Genomic DNA, 14,674 nt, shown 5'->3' on the forward strand with positions numbered 1-14,674 from the left:
CCCCCAGAAGGAGCATAGCTCTCAGACACCTTAATCTTAGTTCAACTCATATTGGGCTTCTGACCTACAGCACTGTAAGATAACCAAAGTTCTGTTTCCCTCACCGTGTTTGTGCTAATTTGTTCCAGCAGCAATGCAAAGCAAATCCTCATAGTGTGTATGTTTCTCTTGTCACGGAGTTTTCTTTCAGCGTAACGTTAGTGAGATTCACCCCCTTTGTTGAGTCCATAATCTGTTTCATTCTATTGCGGAGTAGTGTTCGATCATATGAAATCCCAAAATTAGTTTTGCCATCCTCATGTTGATGAATTTCTGCTTATTTCCCGTTATTAGAAGACTATGATAAAGCTGCTATGAACAGGTTTGTTGTTGTTGTTGTTTGCCTCAAAATGTGGCATTTATTCAAAGAAAAAGAATAGAAAAAGAAAAAAAAGACAAGATGCCCATCCCTTGGCTCCCTTCTCTCCCCTCTCCTGATCCTCTTCTGGACCCTGGCTTCGGCTAGGTAACAGGACAGTCCCACTCAGATGAGGTCAGCGACACCGAGGGGCACCTTCTCCATGGAGGGGTTGAGGAAGGTCTCAGTGTTTCAAAGAGTCCTTTTGTCTTCTTCTGTCACCCTGTTAAAAGCCACACCCTTACAGCCAAATCATCCTCCAGGACCAATTACCAGTTCTACAGGTATAGTTTTCCCTGTTGGCGGGAAGGTCCTCACTGCTGACTACAGACACCTGCTGCACATCAGCACCCCAGGCCAGCAGGTCAGTGGTAACCAACACTCTGCTAGAGCCAGAGTGAAACTGAAATGAAATTACATTTCATTCCTCAGGCTCCACATCACCATGCATGGCAGACATAGTGATGTCTCAGGCATGCATCTTCTCAGTGAGCCAACCAACCTTCCAGTGTTGACTATGACTGCCTGTGTGATGGTCAGGGTATCACACAAGCCACAGGGTGTGTCCAGCTTCCACTCCTCTCACACGGATGCAGAACGGGTGGACAGTGTCCTCCAGGGTCAAGTCCTCCTTCTCGACCAGAATCTGAATGGGGTCCCTCATGAACTTCTTGGTTACCTCAAGCACATTGGAAGGCACTGCAGCTGACAGCGAACCCCCCTGGGTATTGCTGTGGACCTTTTCAAATACGTCCCTGAATCCATGGCTTAACATTTCATCAGCTTCATCCAATACAAACATTTTGATGTATTTGAAAGACAGGTTTTTCCAGTTAAGCATATCAGACACGTGACCTGATGTCCCCACGATGATATGGGTGACTTTCACTTCCAGCTTTTGGACCTCAGCATGCACGTTGGTCCCACCAGTGCAGGTGTGTCAGGGGACACCCTTGTAATGTCCTAATGTCAAGAATACCCTTTGCATCTGCTGAGTCAAGTGGGTGTCAGGACTAAGTCTCACATAGTCTTTAGATCTAATTCAATCTGCTGCATAATCCATAGGCAAACGTGACTGTTCTCCCAGTCCTAGACTGGGCTTGAGCAATCACATAAAAACCCTTGATAAGGAAGACTGGCTTGTTTCTGGATGGCAGAAGGCTTCTCAAAAACATTTGTGTAGATGCCACAAAGGGACTTAGAAAGGTTCATGTCACCAAGGCTGTCAATAACCTCATTCTAGTTACTCCGGATGACACTGTTGGGCTCCATCCCACCAGGGCCATTGTCTCTGGATTAGAAATCCTGGCTCTCAGATATGATCCTTAGAAACGAGGCTATGAACAGTGTTCTATACTCTTGTTTTGAGGCAGATATACAAGCATCCATTCAAGATAATGGCTGCAAATACTGAGTTTTGCATGGTTCTTAAACCAGACAGTATCAGCAGGACCACACCTTCATCCCTAGAAGAGTAATCAATGTGCAGATGTCCCCGAAAAAGAGCTCAGCCACCAGCGTCCCAGTATTGCGCAAAGCCTGTCTACCAGCAAAAACCCAAACAAGGTCAAGTTAAAGAAGCTAGAACAATGCTATATGTAACTAAAATTTTAAAATAAATTAATAATTCTGTTGCAAGTGGAACCAGAACAGATCATCAAAAAGCCAGTAGCAGCACCACTAAAAGTAAAGGAGGGTAAATCAAAATGTATCCATTCATTCATTTCAAGAAGAAAACAATCACGATTCCATTCAGGGCTGACAACATTGTGCCAGCCTAGTTGTAAAGACTCTGCTGACAAACTAGTAGGGGCATGGGCAGATAAGAAAAACAGTTATCTGTCTATCACTTATGTTTTAAGTTCTGTGATCATGCTTTTCACTGGGGGTCATGGAAGCAGAGAGAGTGTTCCTGGGTGTGGACCCAGGAAGGTGTGCGGGAGACTGGAGTGTTCTCGTTAATGAGAACAGGTAGTTCAAAGTCCACAGGCAGGAACTTGTGGGCACAGTTGAGGAACAACAAGAACCTGATGAATGGTCAAGGACAGCAGGACCTCTGCTCCCTCAGGGGTATGTTCTAAAGAAACCAGGGATAGGGAACCCTTGAAACATTACCCTGTTTGTGGAGAGAAACTCCCAATAGGGACCAATGAACAAGGTAGTCTAAAAGAAATAGAAACATCATACTGAACTTCTTTAACTTCTTCAAAATCCCCTCCTCGCCTTTTTGGTAAAAGTGCTTAGGACTAACCTCTACCGGACTACTCTTTTTTCTATCCCTGCTCCTAAAATTTTCATTGGCATGGCTAGTGATCCTTTGGACTGGAGCTTAAAATCACTTCCTCTTACAAGTCTTTCCCAACCCCCGCCTGTCTCCCTGACCCCCAAACTTTGGAAGATGCTTTTTTTTTTTTTTTTTTTTAAGATTTCATTTATTTATTTGGCAGAGAGAGAGAGCACAAGTAGGCAGAGGCAGGTGGGGGTGGGGGAAGCAGGCTCCCTGCTGAGCAGAGAGCCCGATGTGGGGCTCAATCCCAGGACCCTGAGACAAGGACCTGAGCCAAAGGCAGAGGCTTAACCCACTGAGCCACCCAGGTGCCTCCTGCAAGATGCTTCTGCTTTGTACAGCTGCGGCATCTTCATACTTTCCCATTGTAGCTCTAGGTTTTGTTGTCCTTGTATATATAGTCGTCTGCCTTCCCGGAGGGACAATGCAGTGGTAACCTCTGGAGTATTATCACCATTCACAGCAGTGGAATCTGAAGTACCCTATTGAGCAATATCTCAATCCCTCCACAATAAAATAGGCATAACAACAGGATGTACCTTAGAGAGTTGTTGTGAGCACTGAATTTGTTCCCACAGACCAGGCGCTTAGAAGAGTAGACCCTCTTCTAAGTAGCGTGAGTAGGTTCTCATGCCAGCTCTTGACTTTTCTTCTCATCCGCCATTTTGGCAAATGGCAACTCCAATCTTCCAACTGCTTGAGCCAAAACCTTTGGAGACATCCTTAACGGCCTTTCTCTTTCTTTTTTTTCTCTTACCCATCACTCAATCCATTAGCAAATCTTGCCTATGAGCTCTCCTGTCAAATGACCCAGAGTGCTGTACCTTCCTACCACTTCCTCTTTGACCACCCTGGTCTGTGCTGCCATCTGTCTCACCTGGATTTTTTTTTTTTTTTAAGATTTCATTTATTTATTTGTGTATGTGAGAGACAGAGCACAAGCAGGGGGAGCGACAGGCAGAGGGAGAAGCAGGCTCCCTACTGAGCAAGGAGCCCAATGTAGGACTCAAACTCAGGACCCTGGGGGTCAAGACCTGAGCCACAAGCAGATGCTTAATTGACTGAGTCTCCCAGCTACCCCCGGGTTATTGGAACAGCATCCTTACTGGTCATCTTGCTTCCACCCTTGCCTCCTCACTCAGCTCTCCATAGTCATCCCTTTGAAACTGTCAGAGTGGGCCATTTCTCTGCCCAGCCCCTTTCAGTGGTTCCTGTCTCTCTCACAGTGAAACCCAAAGATCTTACCTGCAATGGCCTACAAGCCTCATGACCTGCTTCTAGCTACTTCTCATTCCAGCCGCACAGGACTCCTTGCTGTATCTTGAACACCTCACACACACTTCTGCCTCAGGACCTTTGTGATTGCTGTACCTTCTCAAGATAGCATAGTTGCTCCCTCACTCCTTTCTGCTCAAACCAGCAAGACCTCTATGGATTGCCCTGTATAAAACTGTCTCCCCTCCTCTCTATACCCTGAACTCTCCAACTTTTTCTCCTGTTTTATTTGTATTTATTGTAGTTATTGCCGTGTGGGATATATACATCTTTCTACATATATACCTGTATACAGATACCTGTATTCATATGCACATACATGTCTGTCTTTCCCCACCTGAATGTAAACTCTGTAGGGCAGGCATCTGTTTATTTTGTTCACTGATATATTCCCAGAGCATGAAACAGCATGGTGTTTAGTAAGTGCTCAATAAATATTTATGAATAAGTGAATGACTGTTGTTATTTGGGACACAGTAGTAGGTTCACCATAACTTCTTACTGCATGAATATACAAATGAACATTCCAGAGTTTCCCAGGAAGGGCACTGATAATGGGGGGAGGGGTGCTTAGGTGAAAGAAACAGGGACATGTATCCACAAACATTTGCTGCATTGGCTATATGTTCTTGGAATCATGGTTTCTTATTTTATTTTATTTTATCTTATTTTAATCTTTGTTTAAAATAGGTGTTTTATATGGTTTGTGTGACCACTTTCAAGCAGTCTGCACTTTTAAGTTTCTAAACCTCAGTGATCATCAGAATTACCAACAGAGATTCTTATTCAATTGGTCTTATTTAATTGAGAATTCAAGTAAATTAGACCAAAGATTTAACCCTTAGTGTCCTTATATGAAAAATGCGATTATAATACCATCCACATAGGGTGTAAAGGATAAAATAAAAATATTGTCTGTGGATTGTCTCACACATAGTATTAGGTACCCTTCGCTTCTATTCATTTTTTCTAAAGTTTAGATGTTAAGTTCTTACAAGCAAGTCATATTCCTTGCTCTCTAAACATTTAGGTTTGATTTCATCTTCCGTCCAGATCTCTACTTTGTGTATATATTTTGTAAATATATACTCAGCATCTTCACTTGGATGTCTCATAGAGACAGCAAACTCAACATATTTAAAGCAACTCAAACTTGTCCCCTTGAGACCTCCCCCTCCAGACTCCCCATCCTCGGGAATGGGATGAACTCACGCTAGAAACCTGGGAGTCATTTTGGGACATTTTTCTTTCTTTCTTTCTTTTTTTAATGATTTTATTTATTTGAGAGATAGAGTGTGTGTGTGTATGAGAGAGAGAGAGAGAGCGCACGCATGAGAAAGGGAAGGATCCGAGGGAGAAGCAGACTCCCTGCCAAACAGCTTGATGCAGGACTCGATCCTGGGACTCCAGGATCATGACCTAAGCGGAAGGCAGTCTCTTAACCAACTGAGCCACCCAGGCACCCTTTTGGGCACTTTTCATTCCCCCACCTTTCACATGCAGGCAATGATTAGGCACTTATAGATCTAATTCTGATTGATGTCCTTGATCCACCATCTTCTACTCTCCCATACCTGCGGACTGATTGTCACACACCCTCTGCTGCTCCCTTCTTCCTCAGTTCCCACACTGCAGCCAGAAATGTCATTTGCAAACACGAATTGGATCCAGCACAGATGGAGTCTCTCCAACTCCTTAGTGGCTTCCTTTTGTCTTTTGGATTAGGTCCAAAATTTTCACCATGGCCCTCAAGCCACGTAGCCACAGCTCCTTCAACACTAGCCGCCTCATTCTAGCCACAGGTGGAGTCCCTTCCTATTCAAGAGCCTTCAAACCTGCGGTTTCCACAGCAACAAGTGCACTCCCCACCCCTTTCCTTTTGTTGTCAGACCTACTCTTCCTTATTCTTCAAGGGTCCGATTAAATGTCACTTCCTCAAAGAGATCTTTTTTACCCCTAGAGAGAACAGACAAGTCCCATTGTTACACACTCTAACTCCCAGGTTTTCTTATAGCAATCATCGCAGCAGTGATTAATGCAGATCTTCAATTCTAAGCCACTTGCTTCACAATTTAACTTGCCAGCTGTCAGGCAGAAGAGGAAGTAGTGATGTGAGCATTGTTGCCGGCACACATTAGGATCTAATTTTTCAGAAAGGGGTGTCTTTTGACCCAATTCTACCCTGAGCTATTTCCAGAGTTGAAATTTGGTTTGGATTTGGATTCCAACTTAGAGCTTAAAATATCTAAAAAATACTCACTATATTGTGGTACACAGAATGACAGCACCCTGTAAGAAGAAGGCTTCCCACCTAATGAAATTTAGGACAGCTGAAACCACCCACTCAGAATCAGTGAGGAAAAAAAAAATGGTGGTAGATTTTCAAAACTGGGAGAGGGCGGTTTCTCTGATTAAAACTTAGCGCAGAAGTCTCCAAAGACGGCACACTTCTGGGGAGGTACACTTACCTGGTTGGAGTTTTACTACAAGCAAACTTCTAAGAACAGCTATTTACCTGCAAGTGATAATATGGTTCAGAACAGTGAGAACAAAACCCACTTCAAAATACAGTCAGAGCCCTGTTTTTCCGTATTCTTTGCAATTATCCTTTCATTCCTAACGGTGTTTAGATTGTGAAGAACAGCCGCTTTCGCCATTGTAAAAGGCATTACTGCAGATGGTCAAGACGGGTCCATGAACACACTTCACCCAGAAGGTTAAGGTCAAAACTCAAGCTGATTGCAAAGCACAAAAACAAAAAAGAAAAATAAAAAACTGGATAAATGTACGCTCTGGTGTCCCTTAGCATCTGAAAAGCTGGTACTAAGTCACTGTTGGACAGTGGGAGCTCTGCTCTGAGGAAAAGAGGGCCACTAGCTGTGTCATTTTTAAAATGACAGCCTTTGGGAATAAGTGCCTGAGGACAGTCCCTGGAGTATCCCGCCCACATAGGCCATTACCTGAGTCATACCTAAGGGGCTCAATAGTTAGGTAAGAGGTCTGGGATGGGGGAGGGAGGTGGTTACGGTGCAAACTTTGGTCAATTTCACCTGGACTGTGGCGAGCTTGGAAAAGTATTGGCATCCCGGTCATCTCCACTGCGCCCATGCACTTGGCCTCTACACCTCGCTGCCCATGCAGATGGCGTCTACACCTCGCTGCCCTGGGATGGTGCTGGGAGCGGCCCACAATCCCATCCGCTACTGGTGCACCCCCTCGTCTCTCCGTCCTCGGCGAGGCACCGCGCCTTCAGCGAGGCTCTGCGCAAAGGCCAGCACAAAGTTACAGCCGCCTTGGTTTTCATTCCAGTCTGCGAGAAGGAAACACGAACGCAGCCACCAGGAGGCCCCTGGTCTGAGCACAGAAATCATGAGTCATAGATTTGGGGGTTCGGACCTAGGAGCAGCTGGCGATGTGGATGGGCGTGGGTCTGCGGGGATGACAGGGCGCTGCCGAAAGGCCACAGTCCTTCTCTCCGGGGTACGGTTCCCTAAAGACTCCCCCGTCCTGTCCTCCAACCCGCCCCCCCGGGCGGTGGCTTTCAGGGTGCGGCCGGGGGTCGGGGAGGGGCGGTGCTCGCGCTCCCGGTCGCCGCCCCCGCGGCCACATCACCAGGCGCTCGCTTCCCCTCGGGCGGCGGCGGGGCTGCGCGTGCGCGGGGCGGCCGCGCGGGGGCGGGGAGCGAGCGGGCCGCGGGCGCCGGCTCCCGGGCTGTCAGCGCGGGGCCGCGAGGGCGCGAGGAGGCGCGCCAGCAGGAAGGAGCCGCGGCCGGGGGCAGCCGCCGCGCCGCCGCGGGGGCACTAGGTGAACGCTCCTTCCACCCCCCGCCCCGGGAGCCGAGGTCGCGTCTGAGGAGGCGGGGTCCCCTCTGCTCACACCGGCCGGCGCGGCCGCGCTCCGGGGCAGGTGATAATGGAGGGGAAGTCTGGGCTGTGGCCGCGGCGCGGGGTTCGGGCGCATCCCAGGTACTGGAGGGAGGTGGGTGGGCCCGGGCTGGGACCCTGCGGCCGGGGCGCGGGAGGGCCCGGGCTGTGCGGGGCGGCTGCGCGCCCCTCGGGAGCCGCCGGGCCCCCTCCCCCGGGGTCCCCGCGCCTGCCGCACCTCGGCTGGCCCTGGGCGCGGACGGTGGAGCCGGGCAGCTGCGGGTGGGCGGGTGGCCCGGGACGCTGAGCCCGGCAGCGGGGGTGGGGGGGGTGGGGGGTTGGCTGCGGGACCGGTGGAAGGTGAGCTCGGATGGAGACGCCGCCCCGCGGGCTCGGGCACACCCCAGCTCCACCGCTTCGGGGCTCGGCAGTTGCTCCGTCTCACCGCCTGCTCTCGTTCTTTTATGTAAGTGAAATGTATTTCAGTTAAAACAAAAAACAAAAAACAAAAACATTCATCTGCATTAGGCGATTACGTTTTTGTACACAATTATGTATATTATCTTTACGAATCTGTTACACATATATGTCATCTTTCTGTAAATGAACACTTGTTTTTTTTTTTTTTTTTTAACTGAGATACACTGCCCATACCATAAAATTCATCTTTTTAAAGTGTGGGTTTTACTCTAGTCACAAAGTTTTGCAACTATCACCATTATCCTGAACATTTTCATCACCTCAGAGTGAAACCCCGTACCCATTAGCAGTCATTTCTCATTTCTCCTTTACCCCACCCTCTGGCAGTTGCTAATCTACTTTTTTTCTCTATGGATGTGCCTAGTCTGGAAATTTCATATAAAAGGAATCCTACAATATGTGGCTTTTGGTGTCTGGCTTCTTTGACGTAGCAAAATGTTTCCAACGTCCGTTCATGTTGTAGGGTGTATCAGAACTTTATTCTTTTTTTATGGCTGGATAATATTCCATTGCATCAGTGTACCATAATATCACATACTGTTTGTCCATTCATGGACATTCAGGATGTTTCCACGTTTTGGCTCTTGTGAATAACACTGCTGCCATAAACATTTGTGTGCAGGTTTTTATGTGAGCATATGCTTTCATTTCTCTTGGGTGTCTGCGTGTTTAACTCCTTGTGAAACTGCCAAACTTTTGTATAGTAGAAGGCATCCTTTTACATTCCGGCCAAACGCTGTATGAAGGTTCCAGTTTCTCCTGGTATTCACCGACACTTGTGATGATCTGTTGGCTAGTTCTTGTTACAGCCATTCTAGTGGGTGTGAAGTGATACTGATTTGCATTTACCTCGGAGCTAATCGTATTGAGGGTCTTCTCACATGCTTACTTGCTCTTCATATAGCTTCTTTGGAGAAATGTCTATTCAAATCCTTTGTACATATTTTGATGTGATTATCTGTTTTCTTTCTTCCTTTCATGTTGGGTATTTTTTTTTTAATTGTTGTATTATGTTATTTATGGAAAAAAATTTAGGTCTGGGGGCTAATACTGACAAAAAAAAAAAAAAAAAAAAAAACACCAACCAACCTGATAGCAGGCAACATAATGCTTCTACTTGGGGAAAGTGGAGTAAGGGCCATTGATATTTTCCAGAATACCTTACCTGTCAATTCTTGATCATCTTTCCTCCTGTTTCCCTTTCTATTCTCTTGAGAAAAGCCACAAAAGGTATGCTATGACCAGATTCAAGAGAGACCACACACAGCTGGTGTTTTCATATATTCATTGCTTGGTTTGAAAACAGTCCCAGTTATCACTTGAATTACAAAGAATTTATTTTGATGGCTGGCTAAACAAAATACTAAAGAATGGCAAACACCAATTATTCAGTTAAAATTTCATTTGCTTAACTTCTCAGGCAAAGTGGAAGATCTTGTTTTCCGAAGTTTTTGTCGTCTTTTACACAGTTAGACCCATCTGGTGGTGGCAAATAAATATTTTTGGTGGCACTGAAGTTAAGAGCCACTTACAGCTAAATGAACGCAGCTAGGCTGCTTTTGTGGTTAATTTCTGAGTGCACACAAATTCATTGTTAGCCTTCACTCTTTTATAGCAAAAACCACTGAAAAAGACATGGCACCTGCCTCTCAGGAGTTCAAGCTCATTTTCCTATTGTTTTAATGTAACTGTTCAAAAAAATTTTACTTCCAAATTTCAGAAGTGTTATAGAAAATAAAACTAAAGATTGCCAAGTGGAATTATGGATAAGCAACTGATTAAAAGTATGAAGGTCAGTCCAATCCTGCTTCTCAACTACTAAATTATAAAACAATGGAAATGTTATTTAACCCTTTTATGCCTCACTGACTTTCTTAGTAGAATGAATAATTTCAGTATGTAACCTGAGTGTATGTTTTTCTTTTAGCTAATGGAATGATTATTAGAATATTGGAGATAACTTGTTCACCCTAATAGTGATTGTTACTAACTCACCCAATGGATATAAAAGTCTCCCAGAGCTACAGATGTTTTCCAAGCTGGCCTTCTTCACACCCTGGAGTTTTTATGACTTACTGAGGACTGAATGTCGAGGGCAGTGTAAAATGGGAACAATTTTGGGGACAGGATCCCTGGGAAATGCTGGTCAGAGCAGACCTGCCTCCTTCATCGTGAGCATCTAGGCACCTCACATCTTTTCTCTGAGATTACTATAATTACATTTCTATAGCTTAAGAATAATGTATGTGTGTATGTGTGTTTTAAAATATATATGAAAATAAAACCTATATCTCCAGTAGGGATCAAGGGCTAGGACTGTCCATCAGTTATTCTATTGTAATGTGAATGGATTTAATCAGATTGCTTACCCCCTGATCAGCTACACTGAGGAAATGGGAATTTTGACCTGAGTAAAGATAGGAGAGGTAAGTAGTAGCGATCATATTACATTTCGGAGGTTTGACAAATTTTGCAGTATTTCTAAAAGTGGGTGTTGAAAATGGAGATCTTTGGATAGCATAAAGGCTCTGGAAGAAGAGAAAAGAAAAACAAGAATGAGAATTTGGAAGGAAAGGTTGTGAGATATTAAAATAGATTCAACCTATGTAGACGTTTTTTGCCCAAGGGAAATTCTAAATGGGAATAGGTAGAGGAACCTTCTTTATTTCACTCCTCTTCCCCTTTCCCCCACCTTGCTTCTCCATGGTACTCTTCTCCTAGGACCCAGAAGTCAGACTGCAATGAATACTGTTCATGTGTAAGCTTTTCAGTATGTTAATTATACTCCCCCTGTCTCCACATTCTGGTCAAGTTGAGATCAGGGTCAAGAAACCAGATGAAGATTAAAATGCTGTTAAAATACAGTTTCATTGTTACTTCTGGTAAAGCTGAATTGGAGAATTTAGTTTAGATCTGTGCTTAATCTTTTCCTTCTTAATTTACCTACCCAGAGGAAACTGTAGCACTTAAAAAGCTGTGGGTCAGGTCTCCCCTGCAGGGAGGGAAAGTTCTTGATCAGGAAGTTGCCCTCCTAGGAGTTGGAATGGAAAGGAAAACTTGCCTTGAAGGCATCCAAGTGGGAGAGAGCCAGTGAGAGTTCGGGGGAGGGGCCTGTCTGGAATATTGACCTTTATCTCAGTCTTAGCGCTTAGGTCAGTCACTTTCTCCAGGAATTGCTGATGGGGTAAAGAGAAAGAAAAGCACCCCTTTAATCCCGTATTCTTCTACTTAGGGGAGTGAAAGTCCTGTTGTCTTTGTAGAGAGGGAAATACGGAGGTCCTCTTATCAGTTAACTGTGTTGTGTGTGTTTTGTGGGCTAGCCTTGGAACTTAATTCTTTACAAAATAGGAACTGAGAATTTATTTTCCTTGGAAGTAGCTAGACCTCTGAACAGTTTTTAAGTGGCTGATCTTTTCATTGTGTGGTTAAATACATAGATTATTAAGTCTATATCCTAACTTTTTTATTCCTCGAATATTTACGGACTGTCGAATATGTAATAGGCACTAGTCTAGGCCCTTGGGGTTCGGCAGTGAAGAGGAATGAGTCCTTACTTTCATGGAGTTTGCAGCCTGCAAAGACAACTAGTGCAGAACAGTTACAGTAAAGTATAATAAGTGTTAGAAAGTTTGGGGTACTTTGGGACCACAGAGAAGGGAGACCTTATCTAGGAGGGTTGGGGAAGTGATGGTTAAGAGCTAATGTCACAGGGACACCTGTGGCTCAGTCAGTTAAGCTTCTGCCTTTGCCTCAGGTCTGGTTCCCAGAGTTCTGGGATCACGTCCTGGATCAGGCTCCTTGCTCAGCGGGGAGCCTGATTCTCCCTCCACCTGCTGCTCCCCCTGCTTGTGCTCCCTCCCGCTCTCTGACAAATAAATAAAATCTTAACAAAACAAAACAAAACAAAACAACCTAAGGTCACAAAGTAGAATAGGACGTAGCCACGTAAAAGCAAGAGTTTTCAGGAAAAAAGAACGTAATGCAAAAGTCAATAAGAAAGAGGGTGGTAGACTAAAGTATTTTTCAAACTGCAGACAGCTAGGCACTCACGAGTAGATTGTCAGTTCAGTGGAGTGGGTTGTGACCTGCATTTTATTTTATTTTTATTTTTTAAAGATTTTATTTATTTATTTGACAGACAGAGATCACAAGTAGGCAGAGAGAGAGAGAGAGGAAGAAGCAGGCTCCCTGCCGAGCAGAGAGCCTGATGCGGGGCTCGATCCCAGGACCCCGAGATCATGACCTGAGCTGAAGGCAGAGGCTTAACCCACTGAGCCACCCAGGCACCCCGTGACCTGCATTTTAAAAAAAGAAATCACATAGAAGCACGTGTCACACATAGTTACTAGATTGTGATACGTAAACTTTGAAAATCTGCAACAAGGCAAACAGAGAAAAAGCCCTGTGTGACGACAGCCAGAGGTCTTGGGTGGGTGGGGATGATAATAAAGCAGGATTTAGTTAGGCTTATTAAAGAATTGGCATTTATCTTAGAGGAAGTGAGAAGCCACTGAAAGTTTCAAGAAGGGCCTAAATAGATGACTATTTTCTGAAGATCCCTTTGAGTGCCCAGGCTTTCTCTATTTGAATATAAAATACAAATTCTTTGGCTCCATGTTGCAGGTATCCCAAAGTTAGTTCTAATCTATTTTTTCTAAAGAATCCTTCCACTATTTTTGGTACTGGAACCTCCCATTTCATAAAGATTTATAGTCTGCCTAAGTGTCTTTGCACTGATGGAAAGGTCTGTAAGAGTCGATCTTGCTTATGTTTTACTCATGTTGAACCGCTGGTATTTAGCTTAATGCTTGGTACCCAGTGGGGACTAAGCAAATCTTTGTTGATAGAGTCTAAAGAGTCTTAATTTTAAAACTGTTACATAGTAGTAGAAGTGACCTTGGCATTTCTATTAACACTTGCTTTTGGAAAAAGGAAAAAGTTTCATTGGAAATTCTTCTTTTCTCCGTTGGAATCATGTTAGCGATCGAACCATACTGATTTACTTAAAAGGTAATTTAACAAAAAGCACTCTTATATTAAAACAGGAGCAGAGAGATGAAAAAGAACAACAGACTCTCTGATCTGGGAGATTTTCTTCCCAGGGAGTGCAGAGCAGTGACAGATTATTGACGAGAGGTTGTTTGTATTTTGTTTGGATCGGCATTTTTCTGAGCACTCACCAAAAGACAGTTTTATAAAGATGGCTAGGAGGAAAGAGAATAAATTAGATTAAAATGTATCAATCTTATGAGCTTAATGGAGAGGCAATAGAAAATAAATTTTGGTCTTAAAAGAAGTAAAAATAGAACATCCATATACCCCAAAGAACCAACAAATAAGGATCTTAATGATGTCAGTTTGTTGCCAGAGAATGATTGTACTGTCACAGTACTGTGACTTCACAGAATTAGATTGTGAAACCCAACTGTGAAGGAAAAATTCTTTTAAGTGTATGTTTTCGATAAGTGGCAAGAGAAGTTATGAAAAATTCATGAAAGGTAGAGAGATTCAAGTTCTGATTCAGATTTCTCTTTAATATACTTTTGAGATGTGGAAACTTGGCTAATTAGTTTTGTAAATTAGATTTTATGTAGCTTAAACATGAGTTCTGGAATCTAATTTTGCTAATATGGAATGGCTTTTTAAAGATACTTACTGCATTTTATATTTTTATGTTCTACAGAGTCCTATTTTAAACAGTGCATCGTAGAACCTCAATTGAAACTGCCAACTTGTATAAATTTATGCTAAGGAAATAATTCTAAATATGGGAAATTATTATGCACAAAGATGTTCATTTTCATTACAGTGTAATTTAGCTAAGAAAATGTTCCACTATAGGGAAATGATTCATTAAAATGTGGCAATGCCCTTGAAGTTTAACCATTAAAAGTGCTATTTCAGAGCAATGGTCTCTTATTTATTACTTCTTAAATTAAAAAATAAAAAGTGCTCAATGTGAGGAGAAATTCAAATAATACAAACATATGCAAGATTTAAAAAGGGAAAAGGGTATTTCAAGTCCTTCCTTACGATACACCCCACCCCCAACATAGGCCAACCTAGTTCTTTAGAAGTAAATACTCTGAGCACTTTGGTATCTGTCCTTCCAGACTTTTCTCTAACCCAGTAGTTTTTGAGATTTGCTCCCATGAGGGGTCTCCTGGTTCTTCTGAAGTTGGGTAGCTGAAGACCAAGTGGGTGGGAACCAAGTTGCAAAACCCTATACCTCTTCGTTTGTTCAATTTTATATGTAGGGATTTCATATAGGGTTTAATTTAAACAAATAATTGCTCTGCATTAAAACTAAGTGTTTAAATACTATGGGCCTAATTTAGAAAATGAAGTCCTAAGTCCCCTAGGGGATTCCAG

The 14,674-nt window shown here is 43.8% G+C and overlaps 1 protein-coding gene and 1 pseudogene across 7 annotated transcripts in view; one reads left to right on the plus strand and one right to left on the minus strand.

Moving 5' to 3' along the window:
* Positions 1-523: 523 nt before the first annotated feature.
* LOC132020239 (eukaryotic initiation factor 4A-I-like) lies at positions 524-1,786 on the minus strand (annotated as a pseudogene).
* Positions 1,787-7,677: 5,891 nt separating this feature from the next.
* Positions 7,678-14,674, plus strand: part of SLC41A2 (solute carrier family 41 member 2) — a 128,878-nt gene continuing 121,881 nt past the window's right edge. For 5 of the 7 annotated variants that reach the window (XM_059402207.1, XM_059402203.1, XM_059402197.1 and 2 more), the window contains exon 1: positions 7,679-7,865. The gene's annotated coding sequence lies outside the window, so the exon portion shown is untranslated. Of the gene's footprint in view, positions 7,925-14,674 lie in introns of all 7 variants that reach the window. The other 2 variants (XM_059402202.1, XM_059402201.1) reach the window with 2 other exon arrangements.

The sequence above is a fragment of the Mustela nigripes genome, chromosome 6 (assembly GCF_022355385.1).
Source record: "Mustela nigripes isolate SB6536 chromosome 6, MUSNIG.SB6536, whole genome shotgun sequence".
Taxonomy (NCBI): Eukaryota; Metazoa; Chordata; class Mammalia; order Carnivora; family Mustelidae; genus Mustela; species Mustela nigripes.